Here is an 11,517-nt window from a genome sequence, read left to right on the forward strand (position 1 = left end):
GCCTAGGATATAGCAACTACAGACAACAATTTTATAGAATATATTTTGAAGTACCAGATGAAAAGATTGTTATTTTCATTATATAAAATGTTAGAATCTTAAACATATCTATTTAGACCCTAGTTGAAATGAGTATTAATTAATGTATTTGAAGGATTGATAGAACACATATGATATGAAAAAAGAGAACAAAACACTGGGAGTTAAAGGTTTAATGAGTACCAAAGCAAGAAGAAACATATGACCAGTGTGTAGGTAGTGGGTTAACAAGTTAAGGATGCAGGGTAAAGCCTTATAGAGACCCACTATTTGTAAGCTAATTATACACTAAGGAGTTTGAATAGAAGTACACTACATGGATGGACTATGATATTCACAAAAGAAAGTGGTTATTAAACAGAAAACCTCAGGGCCAGATTTGATGCCTTCCTACAAGTTATTGATTAAGGGGGTCACAGAAGTCCCTCAACCTCAAAAATGCAAGCTGTTGTTGTTGGTTGTTGTTCTTCAGTGGCACCCATAAATTAGGATGCTAAGCCCTTCATGATGACGACACCACAAACTTTAGTTGTAAATAGTGCTGTGCAGGCCACTGCAAGAGTAAAATTGCCAATGGTCTTAATTAGCACTGGACTCGGAATTCTATAAGACTGAGTTTCAAGGTGGGATGTGTATGGCGGAATGATGTCATGGCTCCAGGGCTTACCCCAAAAGAGAAATTTCAAATTTGATGCTTTTATATATATATATATATGTATATATATATAATCATATTTACTTATATATATATAATCATATTTATATAGAAGCATTCTGAATGTCAACAAACAGCCACAATTTTATCTATTTATTTATTTTTGCAATTACAGAGTGGTATTCAATTAACAGAACAATTATCCTCATATAAGCTGCATCAGAGACAACTGAAGATGAAAAAAATAAAACCCAAAAATAAAAACAAAATAAAAACAAACAAACAACAACAACAAAACAAAAAACAAACTACTGTCCCCATATATAAATATTTTTTGCTGTGCACCAACAAGAACCTGCTTTAAATTTCCATGCCAATATACAACCCCCAGACTGTACCAGGCAAGGTTAGTGGCTATTGAAAATAACACGAGGACAGGGCTATTTAAAGACACATTTGGTAGTGTGTTAACTATACAAAAAAAGACAGTGTGCAGTTTAAAAACAAATCTTACACAGCCTTACATTTCAATTTTTTTCTTTAAAAGAAATGAGCTGTGTACAAGTGGGTTAAATGCTTTATAGACAAGAAAAAGAAACTGCGCTAAACCAACTTATTCATCATCATCTGCTTCTTCATCTTCCTCTTCCTCCTCCTCCTCATCTTCCTCTTCCTTCTTTTTTTGCTCTTTTCAGCCCTGACCACCCCCTTTTTCGCTGCATCAGGTTTTCCTTTAGCTCTGTAGGCAGCAATATCCTTCCTTTTCATACTTCTCCATCTGCTTGGCAGCTTTCTTCTCATAGGGCTGCTTGTCATCTGCTGCAGTGTTGTTCCACATCTCTCCTAGTTTCTTTACACTATCACCAATGGATAAGCTAGGATGCTCGCCTTTGATTTTGGGGCAGTACTCAGAACAGAACAAGAAGGCCGAAGGAGGCCTCTTGGATGCATTGGGGTCCTTGAATTCTTTTTGGTCTCCCCTTTTGGGGGATGTAGGTTTTCATTTCTTTTTCATAACGAGCCTTGTCAGCCTTTGCCATATCTTCAAATTTCCCCTTTTCTTTAGCAGACATGGTCTTCCACCTCTCTGAGCACTTCTTGGAGAACTCTGAGTAGTTGCCAGAAGCATACGGGTGCTTCTTCTTGTGCTCCTCCGGGCAGATTTGCACAAAGAATGCATATGAAGACATTTTGCCTCTCTGCTTCTTAGGCTCTCCTTTGCCCATATTTAGTTGATTTTCCTCCACGAGGCACTGAGTCGCCCAGTGCTGGTCCGGCTCTCACTTGCCCCAGGGCTGTCTCTATGGAGCTCAATGTACAGCAATGGCTGTGAGAGTGGAAGCCAGACGCAGCCTCCAAACTTGATGCTTTAAATCTAGTTAAAAGCCCATGATCGGGAGCTCATAAGCCCTGGGTAGGGTTCTAATACTCTTATTTTGATAAATAATCCTGCAGCCAGACTGTTCTCTGCATATTTTTATTTTTATTCATAGGTCTGACCTCAGTCTTAATCAAAGGAGCATTTTTCCACTAGGCAACAGGACAACCGATTAAAGTGACTGTGAGTACAGGCTTAAATTGGGCATCATCATCTATAGAACCTTTCCCCCAAAGACTCAGGGAGCATCAAGGATAAATCTACAGAAACCATGTAAGACCCGGAGGATATAAAACAGTGCTGGGAAATGCTGTCTTCTAATCATGATATAGCCATTGCACTCATGAATTTATGGTAGATGTAGTTACATGCACAAAACCAAGCCTGTCAAAATTCCAGCACAGATCAAGTAAGGCCTCATAACGCTCTCTTCCTAGCTGAGAAGCTAATGGCAGTTGGTGGCTGAAACGGGAAGGAGAGTCATTTTCTTTATGGATGTGACCAATGATAGTTTGATTCCCTCAAAAATAGATCAGTCACGTGCACAGGGACAGCATTAATCAGGCACAATATACTATGATAAAAATGAAGAGAACATGAAGCTGGGAGGAAGATATTTTGGGAAGAGGAGTGGAGGCATTAGAAAGACTGAAGAGTAGAGTAATATGAACAACATATAGTATATACATTTATAAAATTCTCAAAAATAAAAATATTAATTACAATTACAACTAAAATTAAAATCGAAATAATATTGCCTTGTATATGATCCCATATTAGAAATTCCCCATTGAGCTAAATGATTTTTCTTGACTATGTTATTTGACAATGTTAAATATATAATTAGTGAGTTCAGTTTACTCACATCTTTTTCACTTACTTAAAAGTAAGGTATTTTGATCACTGTCCATCAGTGCTGTTGTATCTATTTCCTGATAGATTAACTTACATTTTGCATTTAACTCACATTTTGCATTTTTTAATCAGAAGAACATCGGGATGGTCTTATATCTTCCTTATATCGTGTCAGGAGTCGTAGAATGTGTTTTTGACTTGACATTGACGATGTAGATATATTTTTCTAATGGATGAGAACTATTCTTGAATATGTGATATCTTCTTGTAATTGTCGTTATGCTAGCAAAATATGAATGACACATTATGAAAAATATTTACCTTATGATATATGTTACACATCATTTTATTATTTCTTATTGAACAATACAATATGTCAAAAACAAAAGAATAACTATAAAATGCACACATGTATGAACAGTCTTTTTGATTCTCTGATCTATCTTTTCATCTCACAAGCACATCTCTCTGTACACTTCTAAAACAGTATGACCAGTTTACCAATCACTTGATATTCTGTAACACTCTTCTGCAATGTTGTCCTAGTTTGTCTGTCAGATGCAATTCACTAATATTTACCCTACATAGGGGTGAAACATCTTTTTGTCTACTTGGATAAAATGGATTTGAGCCCTTAAGACAGTAGGCCCTTGTGCTGTGGTCCTAATGCTTCATCAGTAGAGGGCAGTGGATAGACATTTTACAAGTTCTTCCTGGCTAGCTTGCTCATTGAGGTTCGTAAAGATGGCTTCTCCCTTGTCCATCTTCCACAGGATTCATGGCTAAAGCATGGACCCTTTTACACTGACAAGGTCCTGCTGTGCATCTGTGGCCTTAGATACCAAGCATTGCTGTCTCAGGTGTCTGTTTACTTTAGTGATGTGGCCTTAAGCAACCCCAGCTAATCAGCTAATCCTTGGTGTATTCCCATACCCACTCTATGGGTAATGACTTGTCTCTATTTGCTAGTTACCATTTCTATGCATCACTCTACTTCACCAGCTCTCTGTTACTCTGTGTCACTATAGCAACTCATATTTTTATGTTAATTTTTCCTATTGAAATAATTGAGTGATTTCTTTTCATCAGCTTGAACCTCAAGAAGTACAGCTTTCTTGGTTGTGATATAATTTATTTTTCAGGTGGTGATGCCACTATTCTATCAGGGGATACATTCATTGGGAAGTAAGAATGAAGAAATCAAGCAAATTACAAGAGGTCATAAGACAAGGGGATTGTAATTAAGCTGATGGTACCCATGGCTAGCAAATGTTCTTCTGATGTAATGATAAATTACCTCAAACAGTGTTTTAAGACTGTATAAATGAATGAGCACCATTTTGAAAAAGAGGTAAAAGAACTTACCTGCTGGCTCCCCTGTACTATAAGTTTGTGGATACCAATATATTGTGCTGGCTGGTCTTAGGTCGACTTGACACACAAGCCAGAACTCTGAAAATAGAAAATCTCAGTTGAGAATATGCCTACACAAGATTTGTCTCTAAGGCATTTTCTTAATAAATGATAGATGGAGAAGGTGACTGATGGTGGGTCCTACTGTCACAGGATTGGTGATCCAGGTTACTATAAGAAAGCAGGCTGAGCAAGCCAGTGGAAGCAAGCCAATAAGCAGCATCCCTCCATGGCCTCTATATCAGCGCATGTCTCCAGATTCCTGCTCTGTTTTATTCCTGTCCTGACTTCTCTATATAGAAGTGTAAACCAAATAAACCCTCACATCTACACCTTGCTTTTTTGGCCCTGTTCTTTCATGACATCAATAGAAATCCTAACTAAGATAGAAGTCAAGCAGGTCACACCCATATCTTGTATCACATTGGCATAAAGTATGTGTAGAAACAAGGGGAAAATGCCCTTGTGTGATCATTCACTACTGTGTTTGTATCAACATAGAGTTCATGCTAAAATGGCAGCTTGAGTGAAACAAATACTCAAGGGGCCCAGAGACAGATGTCAATGAAAGGATCTGAAAAAAATCATTCACATATGCATAATTAGCACGTGGTCTCATCTATATCTAAATTTTTTATTACAAGGCATTGAAGCTCAAGTAATCTTCTCAAAAAATAAACTCTATTCTAAGATTTTTGTCTCTCCTTGGAATAGGATGAAGCTCTAGTCCTGGTCAATCCAGGTCACGTGACACCTGTTTAGTAACTTCCCTATTGGTTACTTGATCTCTTCTTTTTGCTCCCACAGCACATTTCCTTCTGCATCTGAAAGTATTTTCATATTTTATTGTAATTTATTTGTTTTACACCTGCATTGCTCAGGAAATTGTGACTGTCTCAATTGCAGGGACCATGTATTATTCATTTTTGTATCCCCAGCACTCAGCATACCACTTGGGCATCAGTCTCTCAATAAATATGTGTTGAATTGAATTTAAACGAAATCATAGATGTAAAAGTACACATGGATAGTATTATCAGCAGAGCGGCATTTTCACTATAGCATGATATACATCTAATTTGCTACTTATGAGATTCTGTGGTGATGCCATAGACACTTTGTCAAACACCTGGAAAGCAGCGATGCTTTTTGCCAATGAACAGCAGAAGTGTATGTTGACAGTTTATTTCAGTACATTATATGGCACTCAACCAAAATTGAACAGCAAGAAAAGATGGAAAGAAAATGACTATTTTCTAGGCTTCCATCACTGCAGGTACAACTAAATGGATTTCATGATGTTCAGGTGCCTTGGTTTGCATCAACTCTTATGTGTAAATCAAATTGATCGTCCTAAGTCGTTTGGCCCAGCACTGTCATTCTGAGGCTCACAGTCATACAATGGTATATTACACTCTATTATTGTATACTACATCACAGCATACTGTATCTATTACAGTCATCTCATGTGGAATTACCTCTTTCAAAAGGATGGAACACACCCTAAATTATAATGGGCTCATCACTTGGACTGGTTTTAGTAGAAGAAGCTCTCTCAGCACCATGTTATTACCTCTGGAGTGATTAGAGGAAAGGTGGTATTTCATTCTAAGGCTAAAATGTTTTCCTAGGGAAAATAAATCTATACATTTTGAGATATGTAGGATTAGAATTGCAATTTATACAACCACGTTTAGAATTACCTGGATATATACCTGCAAATTACATGGTTATATGCACAATGTTAAAAATGTTAACTTCTATAATATCTGCAAGTTACATTCAAAATTACACATTTTATTTTTATAGAAATTCTTACAAACATGCCCAAGAATTGTGATTAAGTATCATATACATATAGATCATTGAAGTTTAACTCCAGTCTGCCTAACAGGAATAGAAATACTTCCTCTTCTATAGGCCTTGTTGTTGTTTTGTTGTTTGTTTGTTTTTGTTTTTATAAATCTTAAGATATTTGTAGAAACTGCAAATACTTGCTTTCCTTGCCTTGTTTTGGCTGGGCAAAGCTGACAGTACAAGTTGTGGCTTGTGGTTAGCAATTACATAAGCCTATAGACACTGAATATTTTATGGTAACCTCTATTCCAAATTCATTTTAATTTCCTACCCTTTTTTTTTCCGAGTGTCTTGCTGTCTTCACATCTTTTAATCTATTTTAGCATTCTCAAGTGCTTATCCTTTCAAAACTAGATTGATTCACTTTTAGGAAAAAAAGGAAATATTAATAAATAAATGCAAAAGTAAAACTATTTCCTCTAATGAATTGTATTTTTCTTTCTTTTTCTTTTTTTAATTTTTTTTTTTATTTTTTGCTCATTTTTGGGTCTCGTGCATTAGTAGTATTATAAAAAGAACACCTAATATTTTACTGCAGTTGTTCATCGTTTTTCAGCATCACATGAGAAAATGCTCTGAAGTGTTAACATAATCAATCCCATGTTTCCCTCCTGGCAATTCTTACTCAAGTCTAGCCCAAGACATAATAATCTCTGCTTTTTGGTTATATTCAAAGATTACATGTTTATACATTTAAAGATTAAACTAATACATATTTTTAAAGACAAATTTGGGGAAGGTAAAATGAAGCACTTAGAGATTAAAATGAAATGTGAAGTTGTTGTTACCATACACTTATATTAGACACATGCTATAAGTTAGTAGTTCTCCACTTTTCTAATACTGTGACCCTTTAATACACTTCTTCAGGTTGTGGTAACCACAACAATAAAACTACTTTCATTGCTACTTCATAACTGTAATTTTCCTACCCAAAGGTGTTGTGACCCACATAATAAGAACCTCTGGTAAAACAGGCTAGCTATACAAGAAGGTGTTGATAAAGCACAAAAACTAAAAGTGAAACAAGCAGGAAAAGAAAGCCAGGTTGATTTCAATCAGACCTAAGGCAGTAGATATTAGATGAAAAATAATAATGATAACATTTATTATTATATAATTATGATATTTATTTAGATATTTATTGTTATCATTATCAGCACTATTATTATTATAGATTTGCTCAGAAGTTTGAAAATTTGCTGAAAAATGCTCAACCTCCACTCTCTTTTTTGACCTCTTCAGGTCAATAAAAATCATGCTTGAATACATATCAAATACTAAGGATTATTAAAAAATATTTTATATCCAGTCCTCATTTCTTTGTAGAAAAAATACCTTTTTTGGTAAATCTGTGTATCCTTTTTAATTCATAAAGTGAGATTCCTTTCTTTTTTAACATTTGACTACAGTCATACATTGGTAGCTGTTTATAGACCACAAAAGTGAGTCCACATCTCTCACCCTAAACCTGCATGCTCAGTTACCATGCTTCCTGTGACCACCCCACATGTTTCTTCTTTCTCCTGAGAGAGCTCTGGATTCCTCAGTTGATCTGATCCAGTCACCATTGAAACCTGCAAACACTATGGGATCAATCACCTAGAAGTGTGAAAGAACCCACCATGACTTCTTTTAATTTTGATAAAAGAAAGGGATGGGGATCTAGAGATACCTTAGAGGTTAAGAGCACTGACTGCTCGTCCAAAGGTCCTGAATTCAATTCCCAGCAACCACATGGTGTCTTGCAACCATCTGTAATGGGAGCAATACACTCTTCTGGTGAATCTGAAGACAGCTATAGTGCACTCAAATACATAAAATAAATAAATCTTTTAAAAAATCAAGTAAATATTGTATTGTTAATGAGGTCAATGGCTATCCATTTTCTCCCCATTTTTAAGTATTCCAAAAGGTTATTTAAATAAACATAATAGGTAGGGTCTTCTTTTAAATTAATGTTGCATGAGTGCAGATTCATTTGATCCTAGAATTATTATCCATGCCCCACTGGTTTTTACTCAGTATTTCTAAAAAGAGAATTACACTACTGAAATCAATGGTCCCTATAAGCCAATCGTCCGTATAGAACACAAAGTCCACAGAGTCCGTGGCTTCCAATTATCTTTTCTGTCTAGATTGGATTATGGATCATGTCTGACACACTTTCTGTAACAATTGTAGTTCTTTAATTAAAATAATTAATAACTCATATGTATTATAATATGTATATATTTCCAAGTCATGTGCATGTGTGTGTGCCTATTCATGTGTCTGTTGTATGCATATGTGGAGGTCAGAGATTGATATTATTCAATTGCTTTTCACCTTAGTTCCTGAGACAGACTCACTGAGTTGAAATGGCTCTTTTGACTGAACTGCCTTGCTAGCCATGCCCAGATATGCTTCTGTCTCTGCCTTCACTGTAGTACTAGAGTAACAGAGGACTATTGCCAGTTTTGTGTGTGTGCTCGCAATCTGACTTCAGATCCTCATGCTTACTCATCAAATACTTTATGCACTAAGCCAACTTCTTAAACTAAGCATTAGGTTGCTTAAAAATATATTATGGAGTTATCAAATGTAGTTACTTTCAGAAATGTTGTGTCTTCAAAAAATAAAAGTGTACTAAATGTGGATGCTTCAGTCCTTCTTAAAAGGGGGAACAAAATACTCGGAAGGAAATACGGAGATTGTGTGGAGCAGAGACCCAAGGAAAGGCCATCCTGAGACTGCCCCACCTAGGGATCTATCCCGTATACAGTCAACACATGGTGGGACTCACTGCTCTAGATGCATATATAGCAGAGGATGGCCTAGTCAGTAATCAATGGGAAGAGTGGCCCTTGATCCTGTGAAGGTTCTATGCCCCAGTATAGGGGAATGCCAGGGCCAGGAAGCAAGAGTGGGTGGGTGAGAGGAGGAGGGGGGAGAGGATAGAGGAATTTTTGGAGGGGAAAATAGGAAAGGGGATAACATTTGAAATGTAAATAAAGAAAAATATCTAATTAAAAAAAAAAAAACAGACAGCATTGCAGATGCCAAGAAGTGCTTGCTGACAGGAGCCTGATATAGCTGTCTCCTGAGAAGCTCTGCCAGAGCCTGACAAATAACGAGGCAGATGCTCTCAGACAACCATTGAACTGATCATGGGGCCCCCAATGGAGGAGTTAAGAGACAGGATTGAAAGAGCTGAAGGGGTTTGCAACCCCATAGGAAGAACAACAATATTAACCAACCAGACCCCTATAGCTCCCAGGAACTAAACCACCAACCAAAGGATCCATGCCTCCAGCTGCATGTGTAACAAAGGATGGGCCTAGCAAAGGGCATCAATGGGAGGAGAGGCCCTTCCTTGCTCCAATGAAGGCTTGATGCCCCTGTGTAGGGGAATGCCAACACAGGGAGGCGGTGAGGGGAACCCTCATAGAAGTAGGGGGAGAGGGATGGAATAGGGGGTTTCCAGAGTGGAAACCGGGAAAGGGGAAAATATTTGAAATGTAAATAAAGAAAATATTGATGATAATGGAAATTTTCTTAATTTCCTTTCTCTTTCTAATCTGAAAAATAATCATTTTGTCATCATGAATATTTTGACAATGTAAGTCTTTTAATTGTTTGAAAAACTAAACCTAATAAATTATTTGACAGTAACACTTTAGGCATAAAGTACTACTAAATTCAATGGGGTTCATATTTGCAATTTAACTTAGGCAGCTTTTCTTGAACATGTGGGGACACTTTGATTGTCAACTATGAACTTCCTGGATAGGTTGACTTTAAGTAGGACATCAAGTGAGGTTTGAATTTCATAATTCATGTTGGCTCTCTTAATGTTGCACTATACTGGAAGTACCCCAGGAAGATTGAGTAGGGAATTGACAGGGATGGAAACTGGGAGACAGAGCTGTCATTATAGAGACCAGAATAAACGCTTAACAGAAGAGCATCCTTCCATTTTGAAAGAACTTTGGTAAGTGAACTTTCACAATTTTTCACCAGTGACTTAGACAGAACACACCCACATATTCAAATTTACTGCTATACAAAAGCAGATATCTGTCCCCTGTATGTCTGTGACTTCTCAAATCTGTCTTCCTGATAAAAGAAGAAAACAATTTTGAGTATCCACCTTGAGCCAAACTTAGTGTTTAAAGAGTTAGCACAAATTATATTTTGATTCACTCCATAATGTCCTATTGAATGATTGTTCTTTCTTTATATAACAATGTGATGCAGGCTTGGGAGATAATCTCCTTGCTAGGTATTAAGATATGACAAGTGTCAGAATGGTTGTTACTTCTTTCGATCCTACTTGCCAAAGAGAATGTTCCATTGCTGAGAGATTCATGAGAGGTCAGCACATTTACCCATTTGCATCCTTCTTTCTATTAATTTTATTGATGAATTATTTTAGAAATCCAAGCTATCCCCAATAAATCTCTTCTGAGTTTAGAACTAGCTCATCAATTCTTGCCTGTTCTATTAGGAGAAAAGTATGTCTGTTTTGCCATCTTATGTTACGATTACCTTGAAATATGAAAGATCTCTCTTTTTCACACGGGTGTGGGAATCTGTGGGAAAGGCAGCAATGTCATTTTGCCAGAGCATCCTCCTGCATCAGAAAGTAAAGCATGCAAACTGAAATTGATTTGTAACAGGTGCCTTATTAGAAGCAAACATCAAGAAAACTAGAATCAATGTTGAAACAAAAATTTGTCTTGTAAGCAATCCTGAGTGAAATGTGTTGACACAGCATCACGTTCTGTAGCCCCACTTTTGCATGCTTTTCAAAGCACAGCTATCTCAGGCTGAGGGAGATGAATAATTGACTGATCACTGCATAATTCAACATAGTGTTGTAAAAATTCAAGGTCTGGCAAATTTGAAGCTTTTCTTTTTTTATTGAGACTGAGGTTAAAGTTTCAATCAACCTTGAAGAAACATTTAAATAGCACAAGGATATATGATTTATTAAAGTGCGTATTATTCTTCCTTATAGTCCCTCCTTCATTAAGCTGCCTCAGATAATGCACATATAAAGTCAAAAGACTGTCTATAAGGTTTTTTAAGGGCTCTGCCTGTAGTGATTTCAAAAGCACTAATATTGTCTGTGTCTAAATTCACTTTTTAAGGAGAGAAACCAAAATAAATTGCTTCCTATAAATGTGTTATCCTATCATGTATCTTTGACTTGTTAAATGTTTGGATACTATCACCCATAACATTCTGAAACAAAAGCTCACAGAATTACAGGGATTTACTTCTGTTGGTTATGTTATTTTGTTTTGTTTTTATTTATTATGCTCTAAATATTATT

At 36.5% G+C, this 11,517-nt stretch overlaps 1 pseudogene; it reads right to left on the bottom strand.

Annotated features, from left to right (window-relative positions):
* Positions 1-1,307: 1,307 nt before the first annotated feature.
* LOC110309730 lies at positions 1,308-1,920 on the bottom strand (annotated as a pseudogene).
* Positions 1,921-11,517: the final 9,597 nt, after the last annotated feature.

The sequence above is a fragment of the Mus caroli genome, chromosome 14 (genome assembly GCF_900094665.2).
Source record: "Mus caroli chromosome 14, CAROLI_EIJ_v1.1, whole genome shotgun sequence".
In the NCBI taxonomy this organism is placed as follows: domain Eukaryota; kingdom Metazoa; phylum Chordata; class Mammalia; order Rodentia; family Muridae; genus Mus; species Mus caroli.